We start from the raw sequence: 20,833 nt of genomic DNA on the forward strand, positions 1-20,833 counted from the left end.
CTCCAGCGGGCAGCGCTCAAGATGGATCACCAGCCTCCAAACGTCCACGTCCGCACCTGACTCTTCAACATAGATGTCCTACCTGTGCATGAAATAGGGCTTGACCGGCCAACGTGCACTTTTTCTACCCCTTTCTCCCCCAAAATGAGAATTACTGCTGGGAGGCTCTGGACAATTTTATGTAGGGCTGGAGAACAAAAATCAATATTTAATTATCTGTGAGCGTTTGGTGTCACTACATCTTTAGATCTGTAGGGTGGAGTGGACAGGGTCACCGGGCCGGTAAGTGAGTCCGTCAGTGACGAGGCCGTCTCGTCCCAAGGCTCCGATTGGCCTGTCTTCAATCACCGCAGGAGTGATGACTGACAAGTCATTTATACGCCGACCTGCGTGTTTGGAGAAGGCCACCTTAAGAATGAGCCTGCGTGACGTGCGTACAGTGGGCTTGAAGTTAAATATGGTTTTGACCTATCAGAAATATGGCTTAAATGCCCCACCTAGAGGCAGGATGGGACACTTGCTGCTTTTGGTGGGCGGAATCCAGTGCGTGCATGTTGAAAGGAGCGTGAATTCATTTTAATAACCAAAGAGAGGTGCATAATGCTGGTCATTATTTGATTATATCCTGATTTTAATCAGAAATAGGAAACATGCCTGTGCAAGATCCATTTGATGCACAGTGGGTTCCAAACTCTGACACCCATTATCATTTGATCAGTGACCTAAAAACAGTGCGGAATATTAGGTTTAATTCATGCATTTTCATTTTCAATGCTATTTGATTGTGTTTATACAATTATTTCTTTATTTTATTTTTAGCTTTTCATTTCCATGTTAAATTCAGTACATGGCATGTAATATCTGTTGTCATTTATTCAACATACTGGTTTGTACACTGGGTCAAAAACAACCCAGCGCTGGGTGAAATATGGACAAACCCAGCGAATGGGTTGTTTTGACCCAACGGTTGTTTAAATGTTTTACCCAACCTTCTGGGTAGTTTTATTTAACTCAACTATTGCTTATAAATGACTATATTTCTTGCTTAAAATTGAACCCAAAACAGTTTGGAAATGAACATTTATTTATATATTTAATAAATGAACATATATTAATAAGTTGAACAAATAGGAATTACATAAACATTTTTTAAGTAGCTTATTAATAAAGGGTCACTTTTAGATTATTGTTGATGCATCTAGTAATTATGTGTCTGATTTTTAATTTACAACCTGGTTCATTTTAAGCAAGAAATATAGTCATTTATAAGCAATAGTTGAGTTAAATAATACTCCCCAGAAGGTTGGGTTAAACATTTAACCCCACCACTGGGTTTGTCCATATTTGTGACCCAGGACCACAAAACCAGTCATAAGGGTCCATTTTTCAAAATTGAGATTTGTACATCATCTGAAACCTGAAATAAGCTTTCCATTAATGTATGGTTTGATAGGATTGAACAGTATTTGGCTGAGATACAACTATGTGAATATGTGGAATCTAAGGGTGCAAACAAATCAAAATATTGAGAAAATCGCCTTTAAATTTGTCCAGATGAAGTTCTTAATAATGCATATTACTAATCAAAAATTAAGTTTTAGTATATTTACAGTAGGAATTTTACAAAATATTTTCATGAAACGTGATCTTTACTCAATTTCCTAATCATTTTTGGCATAAAAGAAAAATCTATGTTTTGACCCATACAATGTATTTTTGGCTACTGCTACAAATATAACCCAGCGACTTAAGACTGGTTTTGTGGTCCAGGGTCACATTTCACCCAGCGCTGCGTTGTATTTAACCCAGCATTTTTTAGTGTAGTTGCACCTAAATGATCAAAGCATAATAGTGATAACTCTTTCATTATTTGCCATTTTCATTTTCAGATCAGAGTGAAAATGCTGCTGTTTTGCATCTCTAATTTCTTTCTTTCTTTTTTGTCATTTTTTGAATTCCTAAAACTATTTACGGTCACACTTTATTTTAAGGTCCAATTCTCGCAATTAATAAACCATTAACTACATTTGGCTCAGTAAACTCCTAATTTGCTGTTTATTAATAGTTAGTAATGTAGTTGTTAAGTTTAGGTATTGAGTAGGATTAGTTATGTAGAATATGGTCATGTAGATAAATGCTTTGTAAGTACTAATAGACAGCCAATATGTTATTAATAAAGCATGCAAGAATTGGTCCCTATACTAAAGTATAATTCTATTTACTTTTGTGTTTAAATTAAAAGATATCTGACTTTGCATGAAATGCATTTTAATAAGAAATACTGATAATATTTTGAATATTTCCAGTTTTCAACATTTCAGAAGTTGTGATCAGATTTACATATTTTTTTCATGAATTAACTACATTTTTATTTTATTTATTTATTAATGTTTTTTACATTTGATTACGTGCCTGAATAGTGCAGAATTTTAAAATGTATTTTTTGTGTCATGCCTCATGTTTTACACTGTTTAAATCCTAAACTTTGCTTATTTCAGTGTAAAATTCATGAAAGTGAATTCTAGACTTTATCTGTTTCTTTAACACACTTGTTTGTAGTTTCAAAGCACGTGAATTCTAATATCCATATTGACGTTTTTTAATAAATCTTCGATGATTTTCAATTTTCCAGTTTAAAAACATCTCAATGCCGTTATGATCCATTGGCGCTATCTGTTTTGATTTATTTAACATATCCTACTGTATTTTCGAGCATACCAAAAATGTCTTCCATGCACTGGCGTAAAAATCCATTATGGCTTAATAATAGATATAATGGAGAAGAAGGCAATTAAAAATGTCATAGACGCTTGGCGCTTGTAATATACGTACAATCCGTTTGTATCCATTCATTTGGCTAATGATTTCTTCCGATGAGAAAATGAACTTGGAATGCAAGAGTCAAACTGGAAACGCATGAACTCCTGTAATTACTGACCGCGATTCTTCCATGAAAGTAGTTCAGGGACGGACTCTTTTCCCAGAGCCGCCCGTTCACTTTTGAGTTGGTAAGAGACAGTTTTGTACCTCTTTTTCCCCGAATGTCCTTTGCACTCGCAGTTAGAGGACACAGAATTGGGACCCTTCTTGAGTTTAATGGTAGCGCACAGCCAATCGATACACTTCAGCTACAAAGGAACAGTTGAGGGACCAAAGGCCCAAACACATTACACGCTGGTCAAGGCCAATAGCAATCTGATGTTGAGGTTAGAAAAACACGCTAGAACTGTTAGCCTCCAGTTGCTCAGGCGGGCCGCTTCGGTAGACCAATCTGTCTTTGATTTACCATTGTCACAGTTCAACTCCCAGTACTGGGCGGAACGCGAATGATGTAAAAACCTTCTTGAAAAGTCTTTGTGTTAAAGCATCAATTAGCCCTAAAGCTAACTGCTAAATCGTAAGCTATTTCCAGAATGGAAAACTGGAAATGTAAGGTCATGCATAATATGTTTGTGTAAGGTCCATGCACTGCATTCTGGGATAGTGTCCAGTGTAGTCTGATTCGGTTGGCTATGCTGGGAATTGATTACTAACTTTCTATTTACTGAATACTGTGCAGTATGCACTGTACACTCTGTACTAGATTTAGAAAACATTATAAAACAGTGCATAATATGCAGTGATAATTTGAGTAGTAGTCTGCAGTATGTAGTGGTAAACATTGAAAGATTTTGCAGTATGCTAATTGCCAGTTATCATCTGTTTCGCATTTCTAATGTAATTTTGCACTGTATACAGTGTACTTTTTTAATACCATGAAATGGTGTGCAGTATGCAGTGATAAACATTTGGATTTAATGGTTTGCTTTGTTGTTGCATGACCAGTTATCGCCTATATTTTCCATTTCTAGTGTAATTTTGTGTGAAACATTTGGCAGTCTAAGTAAAGAAATGGATGTTAAAATCACTGTTTTAACATTGGTTTCATTCTGGAATCTGGAAATGGAATGTCAGGTCCAGTGCATTGCATTTTGGGATGCAGTGAAAATTGATTTAGCTATGTTCGAAATTGAAATCTAGTTTACTATTGCTGAATGCTATGCAGTATGCACTGTGTAGCATTTGTAGAAAATACTATGAAATGTTGTGCCGTATGCATTGAGCATTTTAATGAATATTATGCAATACTGTTGTCACATGACCAGTTATCATCTATTTTGCATTTCTAATCTTAATTTTGTGTAAAAATGTCAAACATTTGACAGCCTAAGTCAAGAAAAGTATGTTCAAATTCTGCGATACAGTATCCAATGCAGTGTGATTTTGTTAGTTATGTTCAGATTTAAATACTAGATTACTGTGTAAAATACCACCACATACTGTGTTATTTTTTAGAAAATACTATGAAGTGATAGACATTTCGATTAGTATGCTCACATGCCCACTTGTAGTTTCTAGTGTAATTTTGTGTAAAATGTCAAATAGTTGGCAGCCTAAGTCAAGGAATAGACGTTAAAATCACAGTTGATGGTGATTTGTAACACATGTGGTTCATTCTGGAAAATGTAAATGTAAGGTCAGGTCCAGTGCATTGCAATTTGGGATGCAGTGTGAACTGGTTTGGCTTTGTTTGGAATTGAACACTAGTTTACTATTGGCTGAATACTATGCCGTATGCACTGTATACTGTGTACTATTTGTAGAAAATACTGTTCAGTGGTGTGCAGTATGCAGTGAACATTTTAATTAATATTATGCAATATTGTTGTCACATGATATTGTCAATTTGCATTTCTACTCTAATTTTGTGTAAAACTGTCAAACATTTGACAGCCTAAGTCAAGAAAAGTATGTTAAAATTCTGCAATACAATGTCCAGTACAGTGTGAATGGGTTTGTTATGTTCAGATTTGAATACTAGCTTGCTGTGTTAAATACTACCATATACTGTGGTATACTATTTGTAGAAAATACTATGCAGTGGGGTGCAGTATGCAGTAAACTTTTTATTTAATACTCTGCAATATTGTTGTTACATGACAGTTATCATTTACTTTGCATTTCTAATAAAATTTGTGTAAAAATGTCAAACATTTAATTGCTTAAATCAAGAAAAGTATGTTAAAATTATGCAATAGAGTATCCAACGCAGTGTGATTTGGTTGGTTATGTTCAGATTTAAATACTTGCTTACTGTGGTAAAATACTATCGCACTCTGTGTACTATTTTAGAGAATACTATGTTGCTGCGTAGTATGCCGTGACAAACATTTTTATTAGTATGCAATACTGTTGTCACATGCCTAGCTGCAGTTTCTAGTGTAATTTTGTGTAAAATGTCAAATATTTGTCAGCCTAAGTCAAGAAATGCAGTGTGAATTGGTTTGGCTGTGTTTGGAACTGAACAGTTTACTATTTGCTATATGCAGTATGGACTGTATACCGTGTGCTAATTGTAGAAAATACTATGAAATGTTGTGCAGTATGCAGTGAGCATTTTAATTAATATGCAATACTGATGTCACATGACCACTTACTATTTATTTTGCGTTTCTGATCTAATTTTGTGTACAAATGTCAAACATTTGACAGCCAAGTCAAGAAAAGTACATTTTGCAATACAGTGTCAAATGCAGTGTGATTTGAAGTTGGTTATGTTCAGATTTCATTACTAGCTTACTATTTACTGAATGCTGTGCACTATGCACTGCATACAGTGTACTATTTTTTAGAAAATACTATGAAACTGCCTGCAGTGTGCAGTGATAAAGATTTTAATTTATAATATGCTATATTGTTGTCACACTCCCAGTTATCATCTATTTTCTATTATCTAAACTAATTTTGTGCGCAAATATTGAAAATTTTCTAGAAAGTCTAGAAAAAGATGTTAAAATCACAGTTGACGGTGATTTTAACACATGTGGTTTCATTCTGGAAAATGGAAATGTAAGGTCAGGTCCAGTGCATTGCATTTTGGGATTCACTATTGCATTGTATTGAATTCACTGTTGCTGAATACTATGCAGTATGCACTGTGCAGCATTTGTAGAAAACACTATGAAATGTGCCGTATGCATTGAGCATTTTAATGAATATTATGTAATACTGTTATCACATGACCAGTTATCATCTATTTTGCGTTTCTAATCTTAATTTTGTGTAAAAATGTCAAACATTTGACAGCCTAAGTCAAGAAAAGTATGTTTAAATTCTGTTATACAGTATCCAATGCAGTGTGATTTGGATGTTTATGTGCAGATTTAAATACTAGCTTGCTTGCTGTGTTAAATACTACCACATATTGTGTACTATTTTAGAAAATATTATGAAGTGATAAACATTTCGATTATGTGCAATACTGTTGTCACATGCCAAGTTGCAGTTTCTAGTGTAATTATGTGTAAAATGTCAAATAGTTGGCAGCCTAAGTCAAAAAATAGATGTTAAAATAACAGTTGATGGTAATTCGTAACACATGTGGTTTATTCTGGAAACTGGAAATGTAAGGTCAGGTCCAGTGCATTGCATTTTGGGATGCATTGTAAACTGGTTTGGCTATGTTCAGAACTGAAAACTAGTTCACTGTTGCTGAACACTACGCAGTATGCACTGTGTAGCATTTGTAGAGAATACTATGACATGTTGTGCAGTATGCAGTGAACATTTTAATTAATATTATGCTATATTGTTGTCACATGATATTATTGTCATCTATTTTGCATTTCTAATCTAATTTTGTGTAAAAATGTCTAATATTTTAGAGCCTAAATGAAGAAAAGCATGTTAAATTTCTGTGATGTAGTGTGATTTCGATGGTTATGTTCAGATTTGATTACTAGCTTACTATTTATTTACTGAATACTGTGCACTATGCACTGCATACTGTGTACTGTTTTCAGAAAATACTATGAAACTGCCCTCAGTGTGCAGCAATAAACAATTCAACTCCGTTATCATCTATTTTGCATTTCTAAACTAATTTTGTGTGCAAATATCAAAAAAATGGTAGCCTAAGTCAAGAAGAAGATGATCAAATCACAGTTGATTTTACTTGTGGTTTCATTCTAGAAATTGGAAATGTAAGGTCAGGTCCAGTGCATTGTATTTTAGGATGCATTGTTGGTTGCAGTTGGTTTGGCTATGTTCAGAATTGCTAAATTCTATGCACTGTATGCCATGAAAATACTATGAAACAGTGCACAGTTATCTATTTTGCATTTCAAATGTAAGTTTATGTAAAAATGTCACACATTTGGCAGCCTATGTTGATAAAACAGTGTTAAAATCACAATTTATGTCACCTTTGGTTTAATTCAGAAAACTGGAAATGTAAACTGGAAAAGTCCAGTGCAATACATTGATACAGTGTTCACTACAGTGTGATTTGGTTGGTTACATTTAGAATGAAGTACTAGTTTACTATTTACTTAATGTTGTGCAGTATGCACTAAATACTGTATACTATTTTTAGAAAATACTATGAAACTGAGTGCAGTATGCAATTAGTAGAGTGCTGGATTGTTGTCACATGGCCAGTTATCATCTATTTTAATTAGTATTGTACTATATTCTATTTCTGTATCATCATCTGTGCATTGTCAAAGGACGTGGTAGCCTAAGTGAAGAAGACGATAAAAAATTCACGCTCGGCATCACTTCCTGTTCATTTGTCACAGCAGAAACAGAAGGTCAGGTCACAGTGTGCTACTATAGTATTCCGATCACAGCCGTGGTCTGTAGTGGTGTGAACGGATGAAATGGATGTGTGAGAGCGACGCTCAGCCAGGCAGTTCATCGCCTCGTTCCAGCAGATGAGCAGTCTCCTCTGGTAATGCTTACCCTTGCAAGTTCAACCCAAATTAAGTGCCTCATCTTCATTGCAGGCTGTAAGGCGATTGATTTGTCCCTTTTAATCAATTTATTTAATTAGTCATACATTCAGCTCTTAACATGCACTGCCTTTCTCCTCATCTCGTCTTCGCTTCTGGGTCTCTGGAGATTATCGGGGAAATTATCCAGCAACCCCCACCGACGGACAGCTGATAAACAAAAGTCTATTAAGGCCACGCCAGTGTTTAAAGATCATGCGCTAATCAATTATTAGGCTATTATTTTACTGCCAATGTGAAATAAAAGACAGTTTCTGCTCCAAATGAGACAAACGTCTGATGGAGCCGTGTGCCTAAACGCAAACATTTGGTGCCATTAGACCGTTTGAGACATCATTTGCTAATGGCTTGTTGTGATTGGTGTACGCCGCTGTCACTGCTGCACAGATGGTCAGTGTATTAAAAGTTTGTGTATTAAATGCATCATAAATAGTACAGATGTGTCATGGATTAAAATAACTTCATATGTGTACCTACCACAGGTTGCGCTAGACTTCATATAATAATAAAATAATAAATAAATAATATTAGTAATAAAATAAGATATATAATGTATGCAGAGTAATAAGTAAATGCATTTACAGTAAAATAGCAATAAAAATGGTCTTTTTCAATTTTTTAAAGAAAATATAGTCATCCATATGTTCATCCATAAAAATATAAATAATGAGTAATAATAATAAAAAAATTATTATAGATTTACAATTGAATTAATAAAATAATGAATTATATTGAAATCAATACTGTCAATAGGTTTGTGTGTGTGTGTGTGTGTGTGTGTATATATATATATATATATTCAAAATAATAAGTAAATAAGTATTAAAACAATGGAAGATAATATTGTAATATTGAACATAAGAATAATTAAAGAATGAAGAAATGCATCTTGTTTGTCCAATAATAACATTTAAATAATGAATAATAATAAATATGTTAATAAACACAAAAACATAAAAGTTAAGGAATAAAGAAATGCATCTTGTTTGTCCAAAAATAAAATTTAAATAATGAATAATATTAATATAAATAAATATATATATTTGATGGAACATTAAAAAGGTATAATAAAATAATAAATAAATAATATTAATAATAAATTAATGTATGCAAAGTAATACGTAAATGCATTTACATTAAAATAGCAATAAAAATGATCTTTTTAAATTTTCTTTAAGAAAATTTGAGTCTTGTTCATCCATAAATATATAAATAATGAGTAATATTAATAAAAGATATTATTATAGATTTACAAATTAATAAATGATAAAATAATTAATTATATTGAAAGTGATGCTATTACTACTAATGAAATTACTATATATATCAATATAATTAAATAATAAGTAAATAAGCATTAAAACAGTGAAAGATAATATTGAACATAATAACAATTGAAGAATGAAGAAATGCATCTTGTTTGTCCAATAATAACATTTAAATAATGAATAATATTAATATAAATAATGAATATATATTTGACAGAACATTTTTAAAAATAAAGTTATATTAAGTAATAAAAATGTTAGAAATAAAATAAGATGTATAATGTATGCAAAGTATTAAGTAAATGCATTTTCAATAAAATAACAATAGAAATGATCTTTCTTTTTTTTGAGTCCTGTTCATCCAGAAAAATATAAATAATGAGTAATATTAATAAAAATATTATAGATGTACAAATTAATTAATAATAATAAATGATATATAGAAATCAATACTATTATTTTCAAAAAATTATATATACATAAGTAAACACATTTATAATAAAATATACTTTTTTTTTTTCTCTCTGCAGAAAATGTATGTCTTGTTTGTCCATACAAGACTAGCCATTTTTAGCATGTTGCTATGTGGTTTCTAGGGTGTTCTGTTTGGATGCCATGTGGTTGTTTACTGGTGCAGAATGCATTACATGCCAAAGTGTATTATTTAAGTTTAGAGTGGTTTGAGTGATAGTGATTTTTGACTTGGCAAATACTGCTAATGAAATAAAACATTTCATTTTGATTGGCCTCAACAAAAGTCAGAAATCTAATATCAAAAAAGAAATTCATGTATGTTAGGACTGTTAAGTGGTCACGAAAAAAAGCCCCTCTGTGCATGTGTCTGGGTGTGTGTGCGTGTGTGTGTGCGCATTTCACAAGCAGGACTGTGAGCGAGCGCTGAGGGAATTGCACATTTGTTATTCCGGAGGCATATTTGAAGCCCATTTAATCAAGCTGTGATGAGAAAAGATGCAGAAAGGATGAGATCGCCCCTCGCATTGATAGGGTCTGGCCGGGGCAACCGATGAACCACCTGAGGTCTTACCGGCAGACAGGCACGGCAGAATTATGGAAATAGATTCCAGTCCACTCATCTACCCTCTTCTCTCTTCAGGTGCTTCTTTCTGGAATGTTAAACAATGCCGTGTTTTAATCTTGCAGGTAGAGCGCAGAGTTCACAAGCTCATGAAAATCATGACGTCCCTCTGATCTCTAACCTCTGAAAGCTGTTGGTCACGCTTCTGCATGTACAACATACAGATAAAGGCCTAAATCTGTTGCACTTAAAGGTGATTTTGTGTTAAAATGTTCTCAAGAAACCTTTTTGATAACAATCATTATTGTTGCAATTCCATTTTTTTGGCACTAGATGTGCCAAAATGACACTTTTTCAGCTGCCTTGTTTCTTGAAGTATTTTTCCCATTCATTGTTTGAAACCAAACCAAACAGCTATTAGTTGAATCACAACATTACAAACTTTGTTTTGAAACAAAATAAATAAATCAAGACATATTAGTGTACTGTGACTTTAATGAGTGAAAGAACTACAATCCCATGAAGCATTGTTAATACTTCAGTTTATCTGGGAGTGATTGAGAAATTTAGAATTAGATGTTTAAATACGTTCATTATGTATATAATTAATAAAAATACTCACTGTTTCATTTGAGTATAAGATTTCTGTACAGAATCATGGGAATTGTAGTTTTTCACCAGCTGTTCTGCTGTTGAACACTATTATTTAAAAAATAATCTAATAATACAAACTGATGACTTCAACAAGCATACCATTGATTAACAAACTTGTTTGGAGATAATGATTGGGATTTTCACTTTTATAAGGGTTGCACTCTATGTGTTAGTTATAAAAATGTTTGTTTTGTGAAATTAACAGAATTTATGCTAAACAGAGTTTTAATGAAGAGCTGCTTCATTTTGCCTGAGCTCAACACTTGTATTTTTTTTTTCAACAAGCATTCAGATCAGTGTTGCTAAGTCTGCAGTTTTCCCCGCAGGTTGAAGAGACCCCAGTGGAGCCCCTGGCATGCGAATTTTATCTGGGGGAACCCCACCAAAAAATGTGTATTTTACCCCCAGGAACTGGGACCCCCTCGAAATACGAATGGTCTAGTTTTGAGTACCAATTGGGCGAGTTTTATTGTGAAAACTCTGGCAACCCTGATTCAGGTATTTGTTACATGGTAGCAAACTTTTTTTTTTTTTTTGGTTATGCTAAGAGTTAATTTGCAAAAACAGATAACTTCTTTTTTAACCCGTTTTTTTTTATTTTCAAAAATCATGTTTTTTTTTTATTATGCATTCCAGTTAAACTCAATCAAACTGCAGCTGGGTTATTTTGATTAAGTAAAAATAACTAAGAAAATACTGCTAATTAACACAATAAACACATGATAACAATAAAAAAACATGATTTTTGAACATCTGTTATCTGTTTTTGCAAATAAACTCTTCGCATATATATATATATATATATATATATATATATATATATATATATATATATATATTAATTATGGCTGTCAGTTTAACGCATCAACTTAATGAATTAGTTATAAAAAAAAATTCAGTTAAAATATTTTAATGCAGTTAACACACTAGCCCTGCCCCCAAACCTGTACATATAAGCAATATCACACAAGCAGCAAGAGCAGTGTCACACGAGTGCAAATGTGATTTTATACAACAGTTCAGTAAGAAGAAGTTAATATTGTTTTATATTTTCAACACAATATCTTCTGTTTTTGCTCAGTTTTGCCGACAAAAATATTACCTAAAGCCACAGAAGAATTGTTGTGGATCTCCGAGCAACACAGCAGTGTTTAGTTTCTGAATGAATCCGCGTTTTGAATGAATTGTGTGAACCAGTGATTCAATGGCCCATTCATAAAGTGAATGAATCAGCTGTTTAAATGAATCGAATGAATGAATGACTCATAAAGACATTTACAATTGTAGTTTTTTATTTAGATTTCATTTAAAATAAAAAAAAAACAGGAAACAAACTTTAAAGGGATAGTTCACCAATTTTTATTTATTTATTTATTTATTTATTTATTTATTTGTAATTATGTCATAATTTACTCAAACCTTAATGCCTTACTGTACTTTCGTTTGTGGAACATAAAAGAAGTTATTTGAGGACTGTTGGTAACAAAGTGACTAAACAAAACAAACAAACAAAAAAACTTCTTTCATGTTCCATTTATGGTAGGTCATTGTAGCCTAAACATTTATATGTAATAAATTTTATGCTGAATCAAATAAAATATTTATTTGTAAAGCTACTATTTGTAGTGTCTACTTAATGCTTTCTCAATTAAAGGGGTCATCGGATGCTAAGTTCACTTTTACATGTTGTTTGAACATTAATGTGTGTTGGCAGTGTATAGACAAATCTACCCTATAATGATAAAAATCCATGCAGTGGATTAATTAATCTGTAAAAATAATATTCCCTTTTTTAAATCAAGCCGTTCTCAGATGCCTGTCGTTGTGGCATCACACGAACAGAGGCCGCTCCCACGATAGTTGACTGACATGAGCTCTTACCTCAGATCAGTTGTAACAGTCCAACCATCATGTTTTGATGCCAGAGCAGGGATGTAAGTTAGACAAGAATTGAGCGATTGAGGTGTGTTGCTTGATGTAATAATGAACGTAGTGGTCGTCATTTACTCCTGACATCTGAGCCACTAAAGAAGCAGTGGATTACGTTTGTTTGTGAAGGGAATGCGCCTCCCGATCTACATATATCAGTCTATGTTCACGTGAATCATTCGTGATCCAGCTTCACTTACAGCAGAAGTGAGTATAAGCGTTTTTTTTATGAATCTTTGTGATCGCCTTTCATAATAATGTGCTAGTTAGCAAGTTTAGCAGCTAAACGCTAAAATGGCTAAAATAAACAGGCTCGTCACTCCACAGAGAGAAAAGAGGGGCGGGGCGAGCAGAGCTCATTTGCATATAAAGCAGTCTCAACCAGAATGGGATGATTTTTGCAGAGCTGATTGTGGCAAGGTAAAAAGGGTGTTGTTTTACACAACCATTGAGAATTTTTAACCAAAGTATATTATAGACTTTTCATTAAGACCCTAAAGAATCATATCAACTTGTGGAAAATGGGCATCCGATGACCCCTTTAACACAAAAATAGCTTTAAATAAAACGCTAGGTAATTTGCAATTAATTCGATTAATTAATCGACACTTCATGTCATTCATTAGATTAAAAAAAAACGAATTGAAATATATATATATAGAGAGAGAGAGAGCGATAGATAGATATATTGTGGTGTGGTTTGCTAACACATACATCATGTGCTCATATTAGAGTTTGATTTTCATCTAAAAATGTTAAAATATGGTTTTAACAAATAGAGTTAAATAATTTCTGTTGATCTGAATTATAAATGATCTGGGTTCTGTGCCCCGTCTCCTGTTCTCCATACAGGGCATAAGTGCTGAATTAGTATTTATATGTAATGAGATAAAGAATAGCCTGTATGTGTGTGTGTGTGTGTGATTCATTCTACTCTGGGTAATGGCAATGCTAATGTGATTGTTAAGAACTGCTGGCATCAGCATATTGCATTGGCTGTTACTTTTAATCAATGGTAAGGAGAAAATCAGAGCCGCTCGTGATTGCACAAATTATGCGGCTGAAGAAGTCAGCGTGGCGTAACTACGCAAAACACAGTTAACGTGACAGTTGCTCTCCATTGGCGGTCGCTCAATCAAAACGTACCTGATCGACGCCCTTTGACGGTAACGATAAAGCACGCAAAATTAGTGTAAGGTATGAAAGAGCAACAAAAAGCAGCGGTAGTGCAAACAAACCTTTCTCCTCCTTCACAAAGCAATCAGCCGAACTTTTAATATGTCCGTGGAATATTAGCGGGGTCATTGTGTGGACGGTGATTAAGCGACAGTTTAATCTCCCGCGCTTCTGGACGGCGGGGGTCGACGGGGTATATTTGCATTAGCAATCTCTGTGAAACTTTGCTAAATTGGCTGTAGTAGAAATCTCAGCTAATGTGATCTAATTTAGTTTTCGCCGCTCTGCTGTGAATGTCAAACATGTCTGACCTCGTCCGTTAGTTATCCAGACAGCAGCCGGAGAATCTTACAGGACGACAGGTTTGAATCAGTCTGATGAGCCTTGAATATCAAATAACTAGTTTTGCATTTTATGAAGAAAATATGAGCGGGGTGTGTTCATTCATAAGTTGACGCTGTTGTGGTGGGTTAAAGTAGGTTGGTAGTTGCTATGCAGTTTCTAGGGTGTTGCTAGGGTGCCTGTGTGTGGTTGCCTAATGGCTAAAGTCAAAAGATCATCCAATTAAATTACTCTGTAAAAAGTGTTAGTCATTTTACAGAAAGATACTATTAAATGGTAATCGCTATGCGGTTTATAGGGTGTTGCTAGGGTGCTGTGTGTGGTTGCGTAATGAGCATAGTCGAAAAAGCATAAAAATGGATCACACTGTAAAAAAATATTAGTAACTTTACCTGAAAGTTTGGTTTAATGTGATATTTTATTTAATTTTACAATAAAATACTCTCAAATTAATGTTTTTCCAAGTAAAAACTATGAATTACCATATAATTTACTCTAAATTACTTCGCCATATTCTGTGAAAAACTGCAAATGATTTAACATTGTATTATATATAGTTTTATAATACAATTTACTGTCAAGTTTATGTTTTTTGCTAGCAAAAACTGCCAAGAAATTACCATATAGGCCTAATTCATGGTGAATAATGTATTTTAGGGTGATTTGTGTTATATTTTCTGCTATTTATTGAATGTTATGTATGAGTATTGGCCATATTATGTAGATAAGCCACATATTATGAACTTAAAAAAAGAATACTGTCAAATTTACATTATTTCAAAGTAAATTACCATATAGTTTACAGCAAAAATCAGTAAAAGGATGTTCCCAGAAGTGACACATTCCATATATTTTATATAAATAGTTTTGTTTTGTTTTTTTGTTCATATTTTTGTTATCAGTAATAACATTTGGGTGATTTGTGCTACAGTTTTTTTATTTAGCATATGCTTATTGCAGTATTTAGATTTTTGTGTGTTTATGCTCCGTTTTTATATGAGTATTGGCCATATTTTATTGGTAAGCCAATTTACCGTATATGAACTTGGAAAAACACTGTCAAATTAATGCATTGAATAATGCACATTAGGGTGATTTGTGGTATATTTTCTGCTATTTAGTGAATGTTATATATGAGTATTGGCTATATTATACTGATAAGCCACACTTATCTTTATGAACTTTAAAGAATACTGTCAAATTTACATTATTTCTAAGTAAATGTAAAAATTACCATATCATTTACAATGAAAAACAGTAAAAGGATATTCCCTGAAGTCCCTGGTTGACACATTGTATACTTTTTGTATAAATAATGATTGTTTTGTCTTATTTTTGTTATCAGTAATGTACATTAGGGTGGTTTGTGTTATGTTTTCTGTTATTTATTTTATGTTTATTGCAGTATTTAGATGTCATGTGTGTTTGTGCTCCATGTTTATATGAGTATTGGCCATATTTTATGTGTAAGCCACTTAACAGTATATAAAAATGTAAAAACACTGTCAAATTAATGTTTTGGTAGTAAAAGTTAAGAATTACTGCATAAGTTACCTTCGTATATACTGTGAAAAACTGTAAATGCATTAACGTATATGTAGTTTTACAAAAAATACTTTCATAGTTTTGTTTTGCAAGTAATACCTATGAATTATCATATAATTTACTTAACATATGTGACCCTGTATCACAAAACCAGTCATAAGGGTCAGTTTTTCAAAATTGAGATTTATACATCATCTGAAAGCTGAATATATAAGCTTTGTAAGGTTTGTTAGGATAGGCTAATATTTGGTCGAGATACAACTATTTGAATATCTGGAATCTGAGGGTGCAAAAAATCAAAATATTGAGAAAATTGCATTTAAAATTGTCCAAATACAATTCTTAACAATGTATATTACTAATCAAAAATTAAGTTTTCATACATTTACAGTAGGAATTTTACAAAATATCTTAATGGAACATGATCTTTACTTAATTTCCTAATGATTTTTGCCATAAAAGAAAAATCAATAATTTTGACCCATACAATGTATTTTTGGCTATTGCTACAAATAAACCCCAGCGACTTAAGACTGGTTTTGTGGTCCAGGGTCACATATATGGTGAAAAACTATACGTGGTTTAACGTCGCATGAATTACCATATGATTTAAGGTGAAAAACAGTAAAAGTACATTCCCAGAAATCCCTGTGTGACACCTCACATATATTTTGTGTCAGTAATTTAGTTTGTTTTTATTTTTGATTACCAGTAGGGTGATTGTTTTTTATTTTCTCTCATTTAGTGAATTATTGCAGTGTTGTGATGTTGTGTGAAACCCTGCTATTGTTTTTTTTTTTGTTTTTTTAAATGCTTAAAGTTATGGGTTTTGCAAGTAAATCTATGAACTATCATGTAAGTTACTATAAGTAACCTTGCATTATACAGTAAAAAAATGTAAATAGTTTAACATTGTATTATATATAATTTTATATATAAAGAAAGAATGGTCAAATTTATTTATTTTTTATTTTTATATATTTATTAATAAAATTATTTTTTTATTTTTTGCAAGTAAAAACGTATTGTGGCACCTATATTATTATGGTCGTTATCCTATGCGACCAAAAACAATGTCACAGTATTTTTTTATGGTGAATTTTTCGCCAGTTTTTGACTGTAAATTGAACAGGAAATTTAGCTGTAATGGGAGACCAGCTAATAATCCTAGGCACCTCTAATGAAATAATGTAAATATGATATGCATAATGTTTATTTTGCACGAATCGGATCTCTAAGCTGTTTACACAACGAAACCACAGAGTAACTAGATAGAGAGTTGAATTTTGCTTATTTATGAAGTGGCTTTTATGGTTTTGCACATATCTTCATCAGTCTACAGTTTTGTTAGACTTTGACTGCTGGTATTTTTGTATAATATATGAATGCAGCATGTTGGCAGAGAGAGCGCGTGTGTGTGAGAGAGAGAGAGGGAGAGATGGTGCTGGTGATCTCCTCCATTATTCATTAGGGTTCGTCTCAGACGGTAGAAGAATCCGTAGTGAGGTGGATTTGCGAATTATTATGATTCCGGTTAGCCAGCTCCAATAAGACCTTTAACTCCGGCGAGCTTAAGGCCTGTCATCCCCCGTTGACTTTAATTATAATTTCTATTCCCTCAGCTTTCTGCTGCTCTGTGGTTTTCAATCATCACACACACATCCACACGCACACACGTACACACACCTGTTTGGCCTCTCCGACCCTCTCTAGAGGAGACGCACGGACTCTGACAGCCCTATAAAGTCATTAATGGCTCCTGTAGCTCATGTTTGAATATTACGCTGAATCGCGGTAACACGAGGTCTGTGGAAAGCGGCTGATTACAAATCTTCTGGCCTTTTCCGGACACAGTTCCACTGATAGGACTGGTGCGATTCAAAGGCACATTCTGAGCTATTCTTGCGCAGTTCCTTTAAATGCATGTCGCTCGCTCTGGGCAGGAAGTGTTCATGCTGACTAGTTTAACATCACCATCCGGTTTGTGTTTTTCTCTGTGCTGGTTATCCTGTCACTATTCTGGATAACAATGAGGAGTCATCATGTTTATAGATCCTGTTTATGTTTCATCATGTTTACATTCAAATATAGATTTACTTCATATGATAATATAGTTTTATTTAATAATAGATTTTATAGAGTCTAATATAATTGGATATTTCTAATATTTACTGTAGATAATTTGAAATGCACTTTTGTTCGTTCTTTGTTGAGCTTCTTTGCTTTATATTTGTATGCATACTTTTTTAATTTTCCAAACTGTCTATATATTTCATGTATTCATTAGTAGATAGATATATGTTAAAGTGTAATTTAAATAGATATTGGTGATGAATTAAATGGAAGTGTAAAAGTCTTTTGTGGGCTCGATTGGCATGTGTACAGCAAGAGCGCCAGCTGGTGGAAAACATTTGCACTGCATTTTGTTATTTTTATTTGTATTTTTTTTTAGTAACTCTTAAATGCATTAAGATTCATTAAGATTTTATTTGTTAGGTTCAAAATTGTATTCTGCACTGCATGATCTAAATATCTGAACTGAGCAAAACAACTTAAACCCAAAAAGATGACTAAAACTAAATTTAAATAAGTAATATCAAAATTATTATATTATATTATATTATATTATATTATATTATATAATTAATATATTTCAAATAATTTATTAATGTAATAATAATGTAATGTAATATTATTATTGTTAAATATAACTAAATCAATTATTTTATTTCAAATAATAAATTACTACATTTTATATACATTATTTGATCATTTGAATACATATTATAATTAAATATTAATAAAATGTAAATATTATTAATTATTAACTAATAGGTATGCGGTTTATTATCGAATTATTAGTATAATTCAAATAATTTATTAAATAATGTAATATTATTGTTAAATATAACAAAATAAATTATTTTTTTTAAAATAATAAATTAATACATGTTTTGTACATTGTATAAAAATTATAGGAAAACTAAAATGAAATGTTATTTAGTATTATAGTTAATGTTATTAAATAACATTACCTATAATAAATCATTTAACTTTAATATCAGATATTTTTAAATATTTTATTTTTAAATAAACAAATAAATATTATTTATTTATACTTGTGTTATTCTCATTTTAAGAATTGGATAAATAATTGTGAATGCATAAAATTAACAGTATGCTGTAATTATGAATAATATATTTGAAACATATGAATTTTATGTTATATATATATATATATATATATATATATATAAATTATTTAATAAATTGGTTAATATATTGTTCAATATAACAAAATAAATTATTTTATTTAAAATAATAAATTATACATTTTATATACATTTATAAAAAATAAATGATAAGAAACCTGAAATCTAATGTTATTAAATATTAGTTAATAATATGTAAATATTATAAATGATGAACTATACTGTTATATTATTAAATATTGCATTGATTTATGTATAAATGAATAAAGATGATTAATTTCTCCATATGCTATTCTCATTTTGAAAACTGGATAAATAAATGTAAATACACAAAATGTACAGTACTCTGTGATTATGAATTATATATTTCAAATATCTAAATTATATATAAATCATATATTTCAAATAATTTATTAAATAATGTGATATTATCATTGTTAAATATAACTAAATTAATTTAATTTATTTAAAATAATTAATACATTTTATATTCATTATATAAAAATAATAAATTATAAGAAAACTCAGACTTAATGGTATTAAATATTATAATTAATGTTTTTGAATTTTAGTTAATATGTAAATATTATTAATTATTAACTATATCAGATATTATTAAATATTGCACTACTTGATAAATAAATAAATAAAGATTATTCATTTCTGCTTGTGTTATTCTCAGTTTAAGAGTAGTTGTTAATAAATTTAAATGCATAAAATGAACAGTATGCTGCAGTTGTGAATAAACATACATGAATTGTTTATTATTTATTTATTTATAAATCAATTCAATATTTAATAATATCTAACATTATAGTAAATAATTAATAATATTTGATATATTAATAATAAAATAATTTAGGTTTATAGTTTCAACCATTTTTTAAATTTTAAAATGTCACAGTTACATGAATAAAATGCTCTTCATTGCTGTTGTATTTTCAGATTAATTAGATTGTTTGAAAAGAAAATGATGCACTTTGGTGATCCTTCATCATGAATGAGGTAAAAGATCTCCAGCCCTGCAGGTCACATGCATTCACAGAGAAATGTGAAATAAAAAGCTCACGTGTGTCTCATGGGAACTGCTGCAGATTAAACACTCACTTCTCTCAAGTCAGTGATCTCCATGGTGTCAGCAGACGCTCATTACACACGTTTACTCATTACACCGACAGGATAGAGACTTCCCACAATTAACGCAGCGAGGACCTCTGAGAGCAATCCCAGGATGCATTGCACTTTTTAGTCCATGTCAGATCAGTTGCTCATGCAAAACATCTTTCTAGATTTCATTTCATGTTTAGGAGTTATGCCTTGTTGACCCAAGTCAAAAGAATTGACTTTCAAGTCTATTAAGTTAAAGTGTAATACTTAATGTCTGGAGTTTCTTAGAAGCAACAGTAATAGCAATACTAGATAAAAAAAGTTTGTCAATACATACTTTAAGTTGGCTTGAGAAAGCCGGACCGAAGTTTGAAAAAGTTAAAAAGTTAAAAAAATTCAAAAAGTTTAAAGAAAAAAAAAAACAGTTTTAAGTTCAATGGTTTTCAGTCTGAAATAGGTTGAAGTTTAAAATAGTTTTAAAAGGTTAAAGTTTGCATGTTTTGAAAGCAATTCCGTCTCAGATAGATAGATAGTCTCGGATAGTTACTAGCATGTTTTTAACATGATTAGCAAGTTGCTAGCATGTTTTAGCCTGATTAACAAGACGTTAGCATGTTGCTAGCATGTTTCTAGCATGATTAGCAAGTTGCTAGCATGTTTCTAGCAAGATTAACAAGTTTCTAGCATGTTGTTAGCATGATTTTAGTATGCTTAGCAGGTCCTAGCGTGTTT

Source organism: Labeo rohita, chromosome 10 (genome assembly GCF_022985175.1).
Source record: "Labeo rohita strain BAU-BD-2019 chromosome 10, IGBB_LRoh.1.0, whole genome shotgun sequence".
In the NCBI taxonomy this organism is placed as follows: domain Eukaryota; kingdom Metazoa; phylum Chordata; class Actinopteri; order Cypriniformes; family Cyprinidae; genus Labeo; species Labeo rohita.